The sequence below is a fragment of the Episyrphus balteatus genome, chromosome 3 (genome assembly GCF_945859705.1).
Source record: "Episyrphus balteatus chromosome 3, idEpiBalt1.1, whole genome shotgun sequence".
Lineage (NCBI taxonomy): Eukaryota > Metazoa > Arthropoda > Insecta > Diptera > Syrphidae > Episyrphus > Episyrphus balteatus.
In genome coordinates this window covers 117,452,953-117,473,027 of record NC_079136.1, presented here as the reverse complement: position 1 = coordinate 117,473,027, position 20,075 = coordinate 117,452,953, and the positions used below count along the sequence as shown (strand labels likewise).

Here is a 20,075-nt window from a genome sequence, read left to right as displayed (position 1 = left end):
TTAACTGTGAAATCCATCTCAATCTTACCCTATCTATATATATATATTTTTTTTTATTTGAAACGACAAAACACATTCAATCGGATGTAAACCGTTTAACAATAAACACAAATATTTTATCCCAACGATTTTTGTATACACACACAAACACCCACACAAACACATATTTATATTGCGGTATGGGAAATGTCCACCCATGAAGAATATCCCTTGTCAAGATAAAGTTTTCTTGTTTTTGTTTTTTTTTTTTTTTTGTTTGGCTGTTTGTCTTGTTATTGTCCTTTAAATGGTTTTACGCTTTCAAATGCACTTAAATGGTCCAACCCTGTGTTTAAAAATTTAATACAACCATAACCCAAACCCAATCCAACTCCCACGCTTTTTTCTCTCCCGCTTTGGTATTTATAAGAAAGACGAATAATGGAGGGAATTGTATAATTTATTTATTTTTGTATGTCTCTTTTGTCCTTCGGTTGATGGTCGGTTTAGTTTTTGGACGAATCTCTTCATCCGTTTTTATTTTATTTTGTTTGATAGTCGTTAGAATTCGAAAAGTCCGTTTTTGTCGCGCCCTCATATTCTTCTCGATCGACAAAAGACTATAACGCATTTATTTTATATCTCCAGTTTAGAAGAAGAGTGTTCTTTCAGACACAAAAATGTCCTTTTGACTTTAATAGCAAAAACAGAGAAAAAAAAAAAGAAAAAACTCGAAGAAATCACATAAATCAAAATTGCTCGATGTTTAGAGAACAGATAAGTTCAAAATAGGGCTATGACATTGATATACAAATAATACAGGGTGTTACCGTTTACTAGCCATGGATTTTATGTTTTGTGGATCCTACATTTTTTGTATTTTGTATTAAGCCAAAAGAAAGGGTTATGCTTTGGACCGGTATTAATTTATGATTTATGTTCATCTGATCCATCATAACTTCTTAACTATTCATCGTAATTTAATAAATTAGGTCTCTTTACAAACGTCTTGTTAGTTTGCTGGTTATAGGCTATAATGATGTCATATTCAATTGAGTATAGCGCCATCTTGAGGCAAAAGTCATAAACTTAAAACAAGTTGACAAAGATATTGAGACCTACGCTTTGACTGCAAATAGCTAACTGCAAAACCAGAGAAAATTATGGACATGTAGTGTAAAAAAAAATCCAGCACTTACCTACCTACTAAAATTTTGTCAAAAACTTTTTTTGACAGCATAGAGAAAATATAAGTAGGTACCTACTAGTTTTTTTTTTACAGCATTTTGACTATAAAGTACAAAGCTATTATAATTTTGTACCACCCCTAATTTTTTTTTCTCAGGCGATAGAAAACTGGTCGAAAACTCGATTTTTTGCACTTGCGAAATTAACCTTTTGGTTTTTGTCAGATATCTCAGTTCCAGGTGATTGTAGAACAAAATGTTTAACACCAAAAGTATAAAAAAGTGAATTTTCTATATTTTATGTTATAACAAATTTGTCGATGCTATTAAGATTAAGAAAGTTACAGGTCAACAAAGTTGAAATTTATTAAATTTTTCAAGTTTTTTTTTTTTAATTTAGTACATCTGTTATGAAGCTAAAATCATTACATTTTATTAATAGACAGAACTTTAAACTACTAGATTTTTTTTTTAAAGAATTTCTTGGACCAAAATACTATTTAGTGCCTAAAAAGTTGTCCCCTTAGACAGTGAATTTTGAAAAAAAATATGGACATTTTTATCAATATATTTTCATATATATTTTAGTTGACATAGAATGGTTATACTTTAATCTATTATAAAATAACATTTGCATGTTTGATATGTTTGGAATGATCTTTCAATATTTATGACAGTTTAAACAGGAAGTGATGAAAACCAAACAACTGCGTTACTTTACTGCAAATTTCAGTTTTATTTGTAAAAGCATATAATTAAGCTCTCTGATATTCCTATTTGAAACTATAGGAACAACGTAAGTCTATTATGAAGTTAAATCATAGAAAAATTAATTTCAATTAAATATTCTTAATAGCTTATTACCAAAAATCATAACTTTAAAACTTTAAAAATAACTGCGTTACCAAGATAAACCACAATGTTACCGTGATTTATAAACAATTCGATCCAAATTTGGGTTTCAAACTTGTAAAAGTAAATAATGTTAGTTGAACATTTTCTTCAAGAAAAATGAAATTAAAAAAAAGAAACTTTTTTTAGGCACTAAATAGTATTTTGGCCCTCTTAAAAATATTTGAGTTAAGCAAAAGAATACCCTGTACCTACTCTGAATTCATAAAAAGTTAGTAAACTGAGAAAAGCCACCCTCTTTATTCTCATATACACAAGAGATAAAACGCGATTAATCTAAAACTTCTTTCCCTCTGTTTTTTTTTTTTTTTTTTTTTATCTCAAGAGGGTGTAGATTTGGAATTTTTTTTGTAGTATTTCTTTACTTGGAAGAAAAGACTTTTATTTGAAATTCTTTAATATTTATCACATTTATTGTATCTTAGTACAAAATTCAAGAGGCGCAATGAGTCATCCTTTTGAATCAAAAGACGAAAAACAATAAAGATATTAAGGAAGTTCATTGTCTTAATTTATTTCTATGGAAATTATTTAAATTTTTGTTTTGGGTCAGAAATGAGAATTTAAAGAATTTTTTAGTCAAATGTTTTCCAAAAATTAAATATTTCTTTATTTAGGTCCACTAATTGTTTGAATTTTATTTAAAAATAACTACTTAGATGGTCTTTAATAATAAATTATATTATTTTGTGAATTCTTTTGAAAAAGATTTATCATATTTTTTTTTATTTATTTCCGTTAATTGATAACCTCATTGAATAAATAAAATAACAAAATAATTTATTGTCAATCTCACCCGTTGACAATTTGTCAAGCATTCATCAACATGTCAGGATGGCCGAGCGGTCTAAGGCGCCAGACTCAAGAGCAATCTTGCCTATGAAAATAGGTACCTGAGCGTTCTGGTCCTCTCTGAGGGCGTGGGTTCGAATCCCACTTCTGACAAGATTTTTTTTTTAATTTTTTTTTTATTATAACTCATAAATATTGATAAAAATTATTTTGTTTATTTATTTGTGATATATTTATGTTTGTAGAAATACCTAGACGCTAAACACTTTGTAAGTGCAAAAAGGGAGCATGTTTTATAAAAGGGAACAGGAAATCCGTTGTAGGCAATTATGTTAAATTTTGATGCTGAAAATATGACACCAAACTGCATTATTACATTATTATTACGATGGTGTAGAACGCAAAAAAGTGGCTCCCGCAATTATTCTGTCTGTCTGTCTGTCTGTGTGTGTGAAGCGATTTGCTTCAAACTAGGTAGTTAAGTATTTAAACTGATTCCCTTGAGTAAAATATGAAATTTATATTTTAGAACCAAAATTAACGATATAGGTACTTGAAATGAAAAGGTTGGTTTTCTCAAAAACGGCCCTAACGATTTTGATAACGGAATACATGTAATATAGCAAACAAAATCATACTTTTGAAACATATATCTATCATATATCTGACTTTCTCCTTAGCGACACGACCGATTTCAATGAAATTTTTGTACAAAAAGGTTTTTGTATTTCACTTATAAACTCATATTAAACTCATACAATAATTTTCCACAAAAAACTATTTTTGGATTTAAAATAACGGTTAAAATTTTTTGTATTCAAAGATCAATTTTTTGAAAACGGACCAAGAATTTTATTAATTTTAATTTAATGTGACGATAATAATTACACTGGTCAACAAGGTTTTTGCCACAAGAACCAAAATATACTTTTCTATATGCTTTTGATGTGCTGAACTAGAATCTGAAGTCAGAAATTTTTTATTGGCCTCCGTTATTAAAATATTACCGTTAGAAAATGCTGAAAAATGTCATTTTGGCTGTTTTCGAGGTACCTATAAGAACTGGTTTTGATCTTCCAAAAAATGTTTTAATCTTTCCGATATCTCTTTTACTGCCCGAGATATTTAAAATTTAAGGCGTGGTCTTAAACTTTTTCTGCCACAAGAACCAAAATATACTTTTATATAGGTTTTTGGGTTGCTGAAATTTTATGACCAGGCACTTAAACTTTAGATTAAATTTAGTTTCTCTTTGGCTTACTAACTGAAACTTAAGATATCTCGAGCAATTAAAGAGATATCGGGAAAATTTTAACAGTTTCTGAAAGATGAATATCTGTTCTTTTAATACACTGGTACAAATTTGTTTATAATGAATTACCTCACATAAAAACAGAAGCTCGAAAACAGCCAAAATGACGTTTTTTTAGCATTTTATAACGGTAATATCTCAAAAACGGAGGCCAATCAAATTTTTCTGACTTTAGATTCGAGTTCAGCACATCAAAAACCTCTAGAAAAGTATATCTTGGTTCTTGTGGCAAAAAAAAAGTTCAATTTTGTTGACCAGTGTTATTACCTTATTAAAGGCATACCAAATTTTTTTTTTATAGAAACATTTTTAAAATTTATTTTTGTAAAAAAAAATTTTTTTTTCAAAATTTTCGTCAAAACCATTTAAAAGAATGTTTATGTAACTTTAAACCCAATTTTATTTTGATTTTTAATCTTTTAATTTTAAAATTTCTTAAAAACTTGATTTATGAATATTTAAAAAGCTTTAATAGATATTCCAAGCAAATTTAAATATAAGAGCAAATACGTTCGTCCTAGTCGTAAATTTTATTCTTTTTTCAGAATTGTTGTTAAAAATTTCTTGACATTTTATTTTTATTTGTGAATTAACTTTGTACCTACATAATATGTATTTGTATAATGTATTCACTAAAGACAAAAGCGAAATCCTTTGAGAACAAATTGGGTCCCACAATTCTGTCTGTGTGTCTGTCTCTCTCTCGAGTTACAGCCCAAATCACTGAAATGATTTATCCAGAGATACTCGATATCATTGGTATAATAGTAAGTTTATGGAGATTTCTTAGAGCGGCATTTAAAATTTTGTATTTTGGACCAAAATTAACTAATATGCCTTAAAACCAATAACAAGAAATAATTTAATATTTCTTATTTAATCGCGGTAGATCTCGTAAAATTTTTTTTCTTAGAAATGGCTCCGATAATTTTGATCTTGAAAATCTGTCAAATATGGTTTTTCTTTTGAACTAAACAGAAGCAGTAGATTCATTTTGAAGTCAAAATTATTGAAATTAAAAAAAAAAAAAACAAAATTGATTTTTTAAAATATTTGTTTTAATAATTAAAAAAAATGGATTGATGAATTTTTTTTTGTCTGTTGAACAATGATTTCTTAAGAATCCATTTTTTTTTTTTTTAATAAATGTTGGAAAATTTGAATTTATATAAAAAAAAAAACTGTTTTAAAGAAAGACTCCAACCATAAAAAAAATCCAAAATTCTTTATACAATTAATTTTTTTTTACATTTCTTCTGAATCTCATTTCAAATAACATTTACATATATAAATATTATTCCTTTAAACATTTTAAATTCAAACCTATAATATTCAAAGTAACTTTTACTTTCTGAACAAGTACGACCGACCAAGTCGTGACCAGTCCAACCTATTTGAGGGGGCCAATTTGTAATTTTTTTTTTCAAAAACTAGCTCTACTTTATTATAATAGAATATTTTTACCACCTGTAAATATAGGACATTTTTGATCTACCACTCTTCCAGTCACATTCGTGATTGTCTATCTAAAATTTTCTTTGTAAACAATTTATTTTATCATATACAAATTACAAACTCAATTTTTTTGAAACAATCTAATAAATATTATCAAAACAAAACACGTGACACACCTTGTGTTGAATTTATTAGTTTTAATTAATTACATATTTTAATTTTCACACACACTTTCCATCACTCATAACAATGGTAGGTATACTAACACCATATAGAAATAGAACATATTAAGCAAATAGGTAATGTAAATTTATCTTCTCTGTTATGCATCCGGAATAGGTAGTTTAGACCTGTTCAAATACACACACACCACACATACATACACGTCCTATCTGAATACACCAAACACTAATTAGATTATTAATCTGAGTGTTGTGTAATTTAATTAATAGATAATAGCCTAAATGAATCTGAACAAGAGGAAGGGCTACGAAACTTAAATAAAACGAATAATATGTCTTTTGAACTACATACATCTGTAATATACATAAACTCGTCATGATTTAATTTTTCATATTCTTTTAAAGAGTATAGTATGGAGAAAAAACCTGAAAAAACTTGTGACGTTAGCTAAGTTTGTACCGATGTAGTCAGTGTTGCGAAGGCTTTTTTTTTTTAAAGTAACAAAATTTTTCAAAAACCGTAACAAATGGGAAAAAAGCGTAACAAAATAAAAAAAAAGTCATAAATCGAATATTATCTTATTTGAAAGCTTATTATTACGAAGTCTAGCAGGCTGCTGCAGCGAAAAAGAGGTGAAATAAAATAAACTAGTTACTAGTAGAATTTTTACTTTTCAAAAAGCAGATCGAAATTTTTAGTTTCAGCTTAATAGAAGCCGAAACAAAATTTTATCAACGAAATCAAAATTTCAATATGCTTACCGTTTTTTAGTACACAGCTGTTGTAGAAAACAATTCCGGATTATAAGGAGAGTTTTCATGGCCCGTTTTTCTGTTATAAAGAACTGTGTTGACGGTTTGATTTTTTTAATTTTTAATTTTTTGTTGTTGTTCAAAAACGTATTTTCTGATATTTTTTCTTGATTTTAATTTAATTATTTTTTTTTACTTTGACAGAATTCTCGATGATATTTTTTCGTTATCATTTTCGCTTACGACTTTGAGGACTTAGAAAATTTAATTTTAATTTATTATTTTGAATTGTGCCATTTTTGTGTACGATTTTTCGTTTCTCATCTAGGTTTTAATTAATGAAGTTAAAAAAAAAAAAAAATATTCTACTGTAGGCGGAGGGGAACTATTTATTTTATATCTTTCTGAAAAATAGCCCTGCATTTTAAACAGTTTTGTCTTCTTGTGTATTATTAAAAGATATTATAAATCCTCAAGAGCTTTTAGATTATAGATACATTTTAAGATTGATAACTGTTACATTTGAAATTAAGTGCATATTTCTATATATTATTTTTTTTTATTGGGGAATAATTTAAAAACGAAAAGGTAGAACTATTTATAAGAAGAATTTCTTGGCTAGAGCGTCTAGTCTAAAAATACAATTTTTATAATATTAACACATTAAATTTTCCCAACTCCATCTATTTTGTCCTTAGCAAATACAAAAATGAATACAAAAAAAAAAGATTTAAAACGTTTTTACCATAAGAAGATCATTGTTGCCTGCAAAATAGTCAAAGTTATTGGATAAACTGTCGAAGAAAAAAGTGCTTCCGGTTGAAATTTTCAATCTATTTCAACGAAAAACAAACACAAAATTTTATTGAAAAAGGAGGTTGTCTGTAAAGCCGGTTTACGGACGATGATATTACGTGATAACGTCGTCAGAAAACAGGTTGTGTGCTTTTGTTTAAAATGAGTCAATTGAAGCGTTTACTTTTTTCAAACAATCATAATTTACAAGAAAAAGCTAAAAAAAAATACCTTTTTTATTTTCTCATTATATTATTTTTTTTTTTATTTTAAAAGCTTACAAAAAAAATTAAAGCCAAGTATTTCTTCTTAAGAATAAAACCATTTTTTACTTTTTACAATGCGCAAAAAGTATAAAAATAATTTATTGAAAACAATCATTTTCATCAAAAAAAAGCAAAGAAAACATGAATTTTTATCTTCTCACGTCATTAATTCCATTTTTTTCCCTTACAACCTATACAAAATTTTATACCATCTGAAAGCTTATTGTCTTAGCTCAAAATATATATATCGATCAGGTCTATGAGACATGTACAAAAAGAGCTAGAATTTTTTGAACTCGATCAAATTTCATTAAAAAAAGCAAAAAAAAACATTTATTTTTATGTTCTCAGGCTATGGAATGAATTTTTTTTTTGACAACCTATAAAAAAATATATACCATGTGAAAACTTATTATTTCACCTTTCATATGACGTATTAATCTCATTTCAAAGATGCCCACAAGAGAAATTAGAATTTTTTAAAGTCAACCATGTCGAATTTCCAGACTGAGATTACGGTACTTCCCACACTGGTGGTCTGTTCGGAGGGCAACAGATCTCCACTGGTGTTTTGAGGTTTTTCGCAAGTTTCTTGATTTAACATTGTGTAGCTTGTAGTTAGTCTACCGTTATGTGTGATATACCAAATGAAAGGTAATTGTGTCAGGATGCTCATAAAAGTTTAACAAAAATTTCTATCTGCTCTTGGTCAAAAGTTAAAACCTGTTGAATTCTAAAATTTTATTTTACTAGATACGTACCTATATGCCTACAGTAATCAAGTTGTCTACTCGTAGAACTTTTTCTCTCAAGTGGACAGGCACCCTTAGGTACAATTAGAATAGGCTCTGTGTGGAAAAAGTTCACTGATCATGGCCTAGGTATATACATAATCAAACCTCCACCCTCAACCCACTGAATATTATAAGCTCTTATCAAAGCTTCGTGCTCAATTTCATATTTATTTTATTTTTTTTTTCTTCAAACATTCACTTTCTCTTTCAAAGTTTCAAATGATTACTAAAACCCATCCATGCAAAAATGTATAAATGAATTAAAATTCAATTAAAATGTGGCTTTTCATTTATTATTACACTTCCACCCTCAAAGACATAATAATTCACAGTTCACACAGTCATCCGAAATACATTTTTGCTTCAAGTCTTTTACAAAGGTTTCACCACAAATATGTCATTGTTTATTGTTTTTTTTTTTTTTTATAAGTATTGTAATATTCTTTTTGAAATGTAAAAGAATTCAGTAAAAAAAAAAGTTCATCAAAAGTTCATAATCGGCTCATTGTTAATTTAGTTAAAAAAGAATCACGAACAAAAAAAAAAAAAAAAATTGTTCCTACGCATAGAAGTTCGCCTCTGGTGTTTTCTAAGAAACCATCTTGATGGACGTTCCTCCTTCAAAGAGAACTTTTGTTTGAAAAAAATAAGAAATCCTATTTTCTCATAAATAAACATTAATAATCAAATTTAAACGCCCATTATGCTTTCAAAGTAAAAAGACAAAAGCACACAAAACCAAATAACAAGGAAATAAGGACAACAAAAAAATATGAGAAGGAAAAATCCCCAACGTGTCGTCAAAAAAAAAAAAAATTAAATAACTTAGGAAAGGCAACAAAAAAAATCCTAAACACTCAACTTCAATGCAGGAAGCTGAAATCACGTTTACGAGGAAGAAGAAAACTCTGGGTGTGTTTATCAAGAGATGTGGCAGAGATCCTGCCAGTTCCGCATTTCTCTTTAAAAAAAAAATCAGTCCCACTTTGCAATAAAGTATCCGAGTTTCAATAGCAAGAGCAAGCCGCACCCTCTCTCGAACCTTTCAGCCCACCGCCACTATACCTTCACCGCCTTCAGAAGAATGAGCGAGAGAAATTCATGGCCATGACACATCCCGAGCTCGACACAATTCTTGTTCTTCCATATGGAAAAGGATCCCCGCATTATGTAGGCAAAATATATATATTTAAACACTTTATCAGGATTCCGGATACGTTTACTTATCGAAACTGTTTTTCGCATTAGGAGAGGTATTATGCTAGTATATATGGCTCTGGCTTAAGGTAAGTGAATTTAATTTAACGTGTGCTCTCTCTCGCATAGCCTCAAGCCTCAAGGCAGGAGTTAGGGTTTTATACTATACGAAATGGCTGCTGCTCGAGACATATTGAACCAGTTTCTCACCGAATGGGGAAGAAAAAGTTTAAGTATATGTTTTTTTGGGGTTTTAAGAGTTATTTTGGTTAGGGTTTTTTTTTTTTTTTTTTTGAAACAGGATATTTACTTGGCTCATAAGTCTTTTATTGTTAGTCCTTAGGGGTAATGTTGTCGACGACGTCTTCGTCGTCATGTTCAATATGATTGTTGTATTGAGTTTTGTTGTTGCAAAAATAAATTCCCTAAGGTGCCAAGTCATTTGACATAAATGTAAGGTTGATGACTTTGTTTATGTTGTGTATTATTTTTTTTTGTATTGTATTGTTAAGATTCCTTAAAAATGTGGTTAAGAAAACCTTTAAAATAAAATGACAGATGACTTAAGAAAAAAAAACGGAGTGAAAAGATATTATCTTTCATTGAAAAAGTGGATTGATTTTGCATTTTAAGTCATCGAAAATTCTGGTCCTCAGAAATTTTATCTTGATATTATTAAGGCAAGATCACAATCACTAAAACAGTTATATGTAACGTTTTGATAAATGCTTTTTTTTTATTGTTGTATGAAAATGAATATATTTTACGCATTAAAAACCGTTTCTTTCAGAATAAAAGTTACGCATACACCATAGTGACCCATTTTTTTTTTTTTTTTTCAATCGAATTCTTACATTTGGGGGTTCTAATATCTCGAGGCTTTCATCGTTAGTGAAGATAAATAGAGAAAAATATATAAATATGTATTGTATATGTAAGTTAAGTAAAAAAAAAATAATTTAAAAAAGAAAATGGCAAACACTATAAAAAACTAGAAATTAAACAGTATACATGGGTAATTGATGTCACAACTTTTTTTCAGTTTTTACTTGCGATATAGGTACTACAGGATTCGTAAAAAAAATCGAACTCGAGATAACAATTTTACATGACATTACGATGATGGAGAATGCCAAAAAAGTGGGTGCGGCAATTCTGTCTGTCTGTCTGTCTGTCTGTCTGTCTGCTTGTGTGTCTGTCTCTATCTGGAGCTGCAGCCTAAGCAATTAAAGTGATTTTCTTCAAACTTGGTTGTTAGCAGTTTTTGGTGATTCACTAGAGGGGAAATTGAAATTTTTTTTTTATGACCAAAACTAACGGTACCTGCCATATAACGGAAATACAAAAGTTAATTTTTTTCAAAAACGGCTCTAACGATTTTGATTAAAATTTTTGTTTGTAGTACTACACATAAGAGCCAACTTTAAAATAAAAAAAATATTTTTTGTACCGTTATTAACGGTACCTGTCATAGAACGGTTTTTTTCGTTTCTGAATATCTCGTACAACATTAACCCGATTTTAATGAAATTTTTTATACAAAAGTGTTTAAGTAAAGGTAATATTAAAATTTTAGAAAATTTTCAAAAAACGCCTTTTTGGATTTTTAAAAAATATTTCAAAATTTTTTTTTTTGAAAATCAATTTTTTTAAAACGGATTAATGAAAAATTTTGAAATTTAGTTTTTATGTGTAAGTTAATTATTTCTTCAAAATGGCAGACCAACTATTTTTTTGAAAAATATTAGAAATTTTTTATGTATACAAAATTATTTAAAAAAAAACGGCTACTACGATTTTCGAAATTTTTTTTCTAAAAATACCTTTTTATACAAGTAATAATATGGCATACTTGGTTTTTTTTTTAAACATCATTTAAAACGGTGTTTAATTAATTATAAAAACCGATTTTATTTTTTTTACACTACCTATGAAATTTCTTGAAAATATCAAATTTTTCCTAATTTTCTTGAATAAAAAGCTTTAACATTAGAGTTACTTTGAGCATAAGAGCAAGTACGTGCGACCCCAGTCGTGCATTTTATTTTTTTTTACCATTGGCTTAACTTTAAAAAAATATCAAAAATTAAATCATGACGAATTTATTTCAACCAAAAACACTTTTTTATAGCATCAATATAAAAAATTAAATAAAAATGGTTGTCACTTTATATACATTTTATTCCATTTACACATAAAAATTCCAATTGAAAAAATTGTAGTTTATCAAAAAAAAAATAGATTTTTGAGAACAAAATTTGTGCCGAATTTTGAAAAAAATGTGCTCTTCTGTATTTTGATATGGGTTATTTTTGGTCCTTAAAGTTTTTAAAACAATGATTTTTTTTTATCGAAAGTCATTTTAAACCGGTGCTTCCCAAATTTTAGTATGCAGATTGAACCTGCTCATTCTGAGCCAGTTTTTATAATAAGAGTTTTTTTTTGAAGAGAAGAGAAATGTAACAAAATTTTTAATTGACCTCCCCCCCCTACAAATATAAAAGTGCACCACTGTGGGGCGTAGAACATTATTATTAATTTTTGACAAGCGACTTGCTCAATTTCAATGATTTTTATAGTTTTGATACAAATTTAAAACGAGATTTTCAATTTTTTTTTTTTTGATTTTTTAAAAATGTTTTTTATGCTATCAATTTTTCGTTAACAGAAAATTGATTTTCTTTGAATTTTTGGGTTTATTAATTTTTAATTTAATTTTAATTTTGATATAATTTAAATTTAATTTTAAAGATTTAAAAAAATAAATTTGGGTAAGTTCGAGCACGGAAATTTCATATTTCCAATATTCTGATACAGACATAAACGTGGAAAAAAAAATTAACAATCCCGACAAATAATATTTATTGAAAGTGAAAAATACTTGTGTAATTGTTTTTTTAGGATAACTTAATGATTTTGGGAGTGCTGAAAACGAAATTTTAGGAAAAAAGATGGTAGAGTTCCGAAAATATTTTTGATGCATATCTCTAGCTATTTTACTGATTCAAAATCGTGGGCATGATGTACAATAAAAACTAATCAATAGAAAGAAGACGAATATGAATAAATAAATTTTCACCTGCATTACAAAATAATCAATTTGCATTTGAGTATAGTTTTAAATATCTTTTGACACATTTATCTTAATATTTGTTTTGTCAACAAAATTTTACATCTTTCCTGGCACTTTCGTATAATTTCTCAAACACAATTACAATATAGTACCAGTGTACCTTGTTATTGTTGTTATTTTTCATTGAGAGTTCAAATTACTCTGAGTTTCGTATTGAATCCTTATTTGTTGATTTTTCCACAACAGTAACTTCTTCTTCTCTCTCAAATTCAGTTTTAACCACAATATTTGCCTTTATTTTCCCAAATCTTCCTTTTACATCGACGAATTCGTAATGTCCTAGAAAACTTATAACTCTTTCTCGTTTCACTTTAGCATATATAGAGAAACAAAATCTATAAATCACAAAATAATACCCATGTGAATTTGAATCTAGAGAAGAAAGAGAGAGGAAAAGGGTTCATTTCATACATATATACATATCCCCCATAATAACCCTGTAAACATTTGTCAAAGCAATAAATGAATCTCAAAATTTTGTACATACATCCTACAGGGCATATATGAAGCGAATGAGAACACAACACTTAAATTCATTGATTCTAGAGCACAGGAACAAGGATTTTCTAATGGTTTATATATACCCTCATCTTCAACTATCAGTTTTGCCAGAGATTATTTACATCATGTTCTTAGTTCTTTTCATATATCGTCATTGTATAGTCGTCTTGACAACTATCCAAAAATTTTATCCTTTTTCTAGAACATTTTCTTTAATATTTTTCTTCCTTAATGTGTTCTTTTTGTTCAAATTGATGTTGTTGTTGTTGTTGTTGTTATTGTTTGTCGCCCCCAATTCTCTCGCTTGGCTTCTGTCATTTTCCATTCGTCATTGGGCGCCACTTTGGCGGCAACACTGAAAATACCGTATAGCAGCATCCTGCATCCATTTAACACACATACAATACACAAACACATACACAAAGGCAAACAAAAAAAAAAGAATTGGTTCGTTTGCTCTGCCGCCTGGGTTTTTAGGGGTAAACATCCTGAGCCTGCATTCAATTTTCGATAACCCCCAACTCTTTGCGCCCCAGGACAGAAAACACTCATAAAAGTTAGCACTGATGACGTTAAAATGTTTACATCTCTTTTATACTGACAATGTGTGAGAGTGTGTGTGTGTAAGTGACGCGGTAACACCAGGTCAAAGTACTATGAAGGATATCGCTATTTTTGCTTGTTTGTCACCAATCCAACCACCATAGCGAGTCCTTAAAACTATAGCTACTCTGGGAAAAATCTATAAAATGTCTAGACTGCGGGGAATTGTCTCGGTAGAAAAATCCCCCATTTTTATATAGTTTTCGATTGTGCGATTTTTCTATTCGATTGGATTGAAAATTGAGTGAAACAAAAAATATGAGGTCCTTTCTCGCTTCCACACCGACTTATTACAATCAATAACAAACAGAGAACTGAGAATTTTCCTGCTCCTTGTGACTTTGACTTGAAAATTATATTTCTCAAATATTTATTCAAAATTTTGCACACACACAAACAACGTTAGTGCAGGAGCCGATCAAGGAACGAGGAGCATCCAAGCAGCAGCAGCAGCAGCTCAGTATTATCATCATCATTTGAGATGGAAAGGATATTCTTTGTTAGTTGGGTGATGCTGTGTTGCTAAGATGTCCAAGAAGATTCGAAGAAAATGACGACAAGGACATCAACCAACGAAGACAACCATCAGGACGACACAACGACAACTATATGACAAGAGCTGGAGACTGTGGAGTTTCTTAAATGTGCGCTATGAATTTTTTATATCCTTATCAATTTTCTGTTTGTTGTGTTGCCAAGGAGATGAGATGCGATGCGATTCTATAAGATGAGATGAGAATGAGATCCTTTCTTGCAGTTTATATAGAACATAGAGCAGCCAGCAGCTAGCACTATCAGACAGACAGCAGGAGGTTAATGTGAATAAAAAGGACCTTTTCTGCAGTCAGTCAGAAGAAAATGAAGACCTTTTAACTCTTTTTCGGGGTCTTATTTACCCTAAATTGTTATCAGAGTCTTTTTTTTTTGTTGTTCTTTTTTCTTATGATTCTTACGCTTGCTAGTGCACAAGGATAATATAGGAGTCATAAGGAGATAAACTTTTTTATTCGTAGAATTTTAAACTTCTGGTTGCCAGGAGTAGCAAGGATATTTTTTCTTTTTTTATTTTTTTGAATTTTTTTACGAATTGATTTTACTCACGAATTTGTGTACAATTTTGTCAGGAGACTTTGCCCAGGATGATGATATTTACTATAAACTCGTAGGTAGTGTGTGTAAGAAGGACGAAATGTTTTGTGTATAGTGGCGACATGTTGTCTGTAAACAATTGGGAGTTTATTGATTTTTAAGAAAGACTATATTTTTTTTTTATTCATTCTTGGGTCTTGTGTTACCTTCTTCTTTTTTTTTGCTTTCGGTGAATATAGAGAAGAAAAAAAATGTGTAAGCACTTTTATATTTTTGTAAACCCTTGAGAAATTTTATGGGAGGACGTAATATTTTTGCTTTTTTTTCTGTTAGGAAAAGTTTAATTTAGGTGACTTGGATTGGTATTAAAAATTTTGGAAGAAATACAAGATGAGTAATAATATAAACACTATTGCCTATAAATGTTAAAGGGTATTAATGTGTAAAAAGTGGGGACAAGTAATATTGGCCACAGAGGGTTTTTTTTTTTTTGCAATGAAAAAGGCTTTTGATCAATTGGTTCTCTAGAAAAATGATGGGGAAAAATTGTATTGATGGGGTCACCGATAGCGTTTTGACTCTCTGGCGGCCAAAACCGGTGAAATCTTCAGAAAAAAGAGGGTTTTTGTGTTTTCAGGACGGAATTGGTCCGTAATTATAGGAAATTTTCTTTGTTTGGGAACTTCTGACTTTTGACATTAGGCTTGAAATTAAGCAAGTTGTGAATTATTTTGAGTAAACTATAATTTACTTAAAACAACTTTGTCAGCTTATAAATTCTAGATGGTTTTACCCAATCACATGCTCAATACATTGTTGAAAAAGTCCTTATGTCTTCTAACTAAAGCTGTATACAAATCTAAAATGGGTAAACATTTGAGGAAGTTAGATCTTTTTTGCAATGGGTGAAGGTAAAAAAACTCGTTTTTGGCCCCTTACTCCAGATTTTGGGGGTTTGCCTTGGTCTTGCAGTTAGCAGATCAGACTTTTGGACTTTTGTCCTTGCGTTCAAATTGATTTGGAAGATGATTTTTTTTTATGTATGTCCATAGACCACTTAAGGCTATTTTCAAAAAAGTATGTTTTTTAAGGCATGGAATTAAAACGTATTTTTTTACACTTTTTGAAGCATCTACGAGTAAATTAAAATCCCGTCTAAGCAAGGATATTTACTCGATGAGAAGGTATTAATAGTCCTTCTTTCCTCCGTAACTATGTCCTGTGGACCCAGTCATGTCTTTAGCGATATTATCTAATTTGACCGCATTTCCTTATATGCAATAAGAATAAGACGTGTTGCATTAAATTTTCTTATTCAGCGTAATATTCTTATCGACTTAACGCTGTGGCTTAAATCAATAAACATTAACAAATAATAATAACGTTTTGTCATCTCGCCACGCTAATCAATCACTTAACATAAAGCATTTCTCAGTTGGCATAACTATGGAATTCCCAGTGTCCAGTAGTGTTTTCCTTTAATTCCTAACCAACCTCGCACAATCTTGCTTTTGATCTTTCCATCTATAACACCTTATGTTTCTCCTACCACAACTTCACTTACATATACACAAACACATACATACCATTCATCCATCCATCCATCCATTTATCCATTATCCTCACTCCGATTGCTTGAGCTGATATAGTTTATCTTGATAAATGTAGCCTAATTAATTGGCAGGATTATGTGGAGGGTAATTTGCATTAATTACTACTTTTATATTGCATTCACTTACTACTACTACATAACCAAGGAGCAAACCATAAGAATCTATATGGATGTGTGTATTTATGTATGTATGATAATAATATAGAGAGGGTAAAAACGGAGTTATAAAGCAAGCCAGGTGATGCATGGAGAAGACTCGCTTGTGCAAGTGAATTTAACCCCACAGAGACAGAGAGAAGATTGATTAATGGAAAATGGTGAAGGTATAAGTTTCCCGTTTTACATTATCTTGCGTTTTAAACTCAACTCCTAAAGTAATTCACTACTACACAGCAGGATGGAAATTCCGAAACTCAGCATTTTACATATTCATCAGAATTTCCAAGGTTGGAAACGGGCTACGGGAGAGGTGTAAAGTGTTTAAAAGTTTTCTTTTGTTTTTTTTTTGTCGTTGTATTGTTTTTGCAACAATGGCAATTCTCTGAAAATTATTTTCTGTTGTGACATTTAATTTAATGTCAAAAAATGCCACTGAAGAAATATTAATATTATGACTGGACAGAAATGTCAAAAGAAAAAATCGGATAAATATTTGGCAATTTATAATGAAAAATAAATAATGAATAGTGAAAAGTGAATTTCGACAAGTGAAAAGTGAATAGTGAATTGAGAGTAGTGAATAGTGAATGGTGAACAATGAAAAGTGAATAGTGAATACCTAAAGAATAGTGAAAAGTGAATAGTGAATAGTGAATGGTGAACAGTGAAAATTGAATAGTGAAAAGTGAGTAGTGAAAAATGAATAGTTTATAGTGTATAGTGAATTGTGTATAGTGAATGGTGAATAGTGAAAAGTGATTAGTTAATAGTGAATAGCGCATAGTGAATAGTGAATAGTAAATAGTAAATAGTAGATAGTGGATAGTGAATACTGAAAAGTAAATAGTAAATAGTGAATAGTCAATAGCGAATAGTGAAAAGTGAAAAGTGAATAGTAAATTGTGAATAATGAATAGTGAAAAGTGAATGGTGAATAGTGAATAGCTAATAGTGAATAGCTAATAGTGAATAGCTAATAGTGAATAGTGAATATTGAATAATAAAATGTAAACGGAAAAGTCAAAAATCAAATATCTATCAAATCATCAAAAATCAAAACAAAAGTAAAAAATCAAAAATGAAAACTGAAAAATAGTGGAGTAACTAAAGCTCAAAAATTGGCAATATTAGGGAACCCGGCCGAATAGCTTAGATTTTGATGATCTTTTTTTTCAAACGTCGGTAATTAAAAATACTTTAAAGTCTATAGATTAAAAATTGCCGGTGTTGCCGTTTTGATTTTTTAAATTCAATTGAAGATTTTTGTGAACAAAAACAAATTTTTTTCAAAAATTTTTCTTAAATTTCATAAATTAATTGATGCCAAAAGATTGTCGAGGAAATTCAAGGAAAAAAAATATAAGGGAGTGAGGGACAATCTTCCATAGTTCAAGCGATAGATGCAATTTTCTTATTAATTGACTTCAAACACAAAAAAAAATATTTGAACACAACGGCAACACCTACAATATTCAAATATACATTTTTTAGAAGCTAGAAGCTTAGTCATATATGTAAAATTAAAATTAAGTTAATTGAATGAACGGCTTTTGAAAGAATGGTAATTGAACTCAGATTTTTGAAAAAAAAAAAAATTATTGAAAAAATTTTAACATGTCGTTTTTTAAACTTGGTCGTAATATAAAATGCATTTATTTTCAAATTTTTTTGGCCGCATTAATTATGATTTCAAATTATAAAAGGAAATGTCAATATGTATTACGGTTTATGAAAAAATTAAAAAGGATTTCATTTTCGAAGACCTTTTTTTGATAAAAGTTTTGAAAAAAAATGCAACTTATTTTTTTTTTTTTTAAGTTCAACATCTAAACACAAAATTATTTTTTATTCATTTAATAACCCTTACTGTTGAAAGTTAAATAGCAAAAAATTAAAGTTCCTATTTACCACAGTCTTTGAGAAAATGAATTATTTCAATGCAAAAATTCAGTTTTAATAAAAAAAAAAAACCATTGAAATTGAAGTAATTTTTCATTTTTTTTTCAAAAGTGTGATATATTTTACCTTTTTGGCTTCGAAATTCAACTGATAATATTTATGGCGAAAAATTTTTTTAAATAAATTCATATTTTATTAGAAAATTTTGGAAAAAAGTCATTTTAAATTTTTCTAATAACATTTTTTTTTTAAATTCTGATTTTGAGGACCATTTTTTCAAAAAGTCTTGATTAAATTTAAGAGATAAGAATGAGCTTCTGGCTTTTTAAAAATGTATTTTTAAATATTGTAGGTGTTGCCGTTGTTTTCAAAATATTTTTTTTTTGTGTTTGAGGTCAGAATGTTAGAAAATTGCATTTATCGCTTAAACGATGGAAGATTGTCCCTTACTGCCTTTTATACATATATTTTCCTTAAATTACCTAGAGAATCTTTTGCTATCATTTGTTTTATGAAATATAAGCAAAAAAAATGGTTTTGTTAAAAAAAAATTAATTTTAATTTTAAAAAACAATACGGCAACACCGGCAATTTTTAATCTATAGACTTTAAAGTATTTTTAATTACCTACGTTTGAAAAAAAAAAATTGTCAAAATCAGAGCTGTTCGGCCGGGTTCCCTAATAATTTGCTTTAGTTACTCTACTAAAAGTAAAAATAAAAAATCTGACGAGCTGAATCCTTAAGCTAAAAAAATTGTAAAGTTCATAAAACATATTGGGTTTTTAAGACTAATGCATCAGTAGACAATATTTTTACTATTCAATTTGTATTCAATTCTTTTCCAAAATCCAAAACTTAAATAATTCAATTTGTATCTTTCAATTATTCAAATTCATTAAACAACCAACCGAACGCGTCACTCTTCAATTACGTCAACAAATCAATTTAACAAAACATGTCCCTTGATGATAAATTTATAAGCTATAAACCTAGGTACACATTTACGCTTAATTTCAAATCAATGTGTAACTAATTATACATCACTCTGGTGTGTTACAATGTTTGCATATTTCCTCTATACTACAATGAATGTCAAGTGAAGAGAGTGCCTTGTGGAGAAAATTCCTCGTAATCATCATCATTTATTATGCCATACCCAAATATATCGATCCTACATATAACCTCTATTACTTAAATAAAAATTATATTATCAAAAACAATCGTGGAATTCTATTCCCATTTTTCCATTTAAAAACAAACAAAAACGATTTAACTAATATGGGTTCAATTCTCTTTTGTATGACAATATCCTTGGAATTGTTATAAAGTCCAGTAATTAGTTCCCTTCAGCGTAATATCCCGAAAGGATCTATCTGATTTTTAGAGGAAACCTAGGCTTTTCAATATAAAACAATTCAAATGACTCCCATCACAACAAAAACCTCGATTTAGA

At 29.0% G+C, this 20,075-nt stretch overlaps 1 non-coding gene across 1 annotated transcript; it reads left to right on the top strand.

Moving 5' to 3' along the window:
• Window positions 1-2,906: 2,906 nt before the first annotated feature.
• Trnal-caa (transfer RNA leucine (anticodon CAA)) lies at window positions 2,907-3,023 on the top strand. The gene is made up of 2 exons: window positions 2,907-2,944; window positions 2,979-3,023. It is a non-coding gene; the product is annotated as a tRNA-Leu (tRNA).
• The last annotated feature ends 17,052 nt before the right edge of the window (window positions 3,024-20,075 follow it).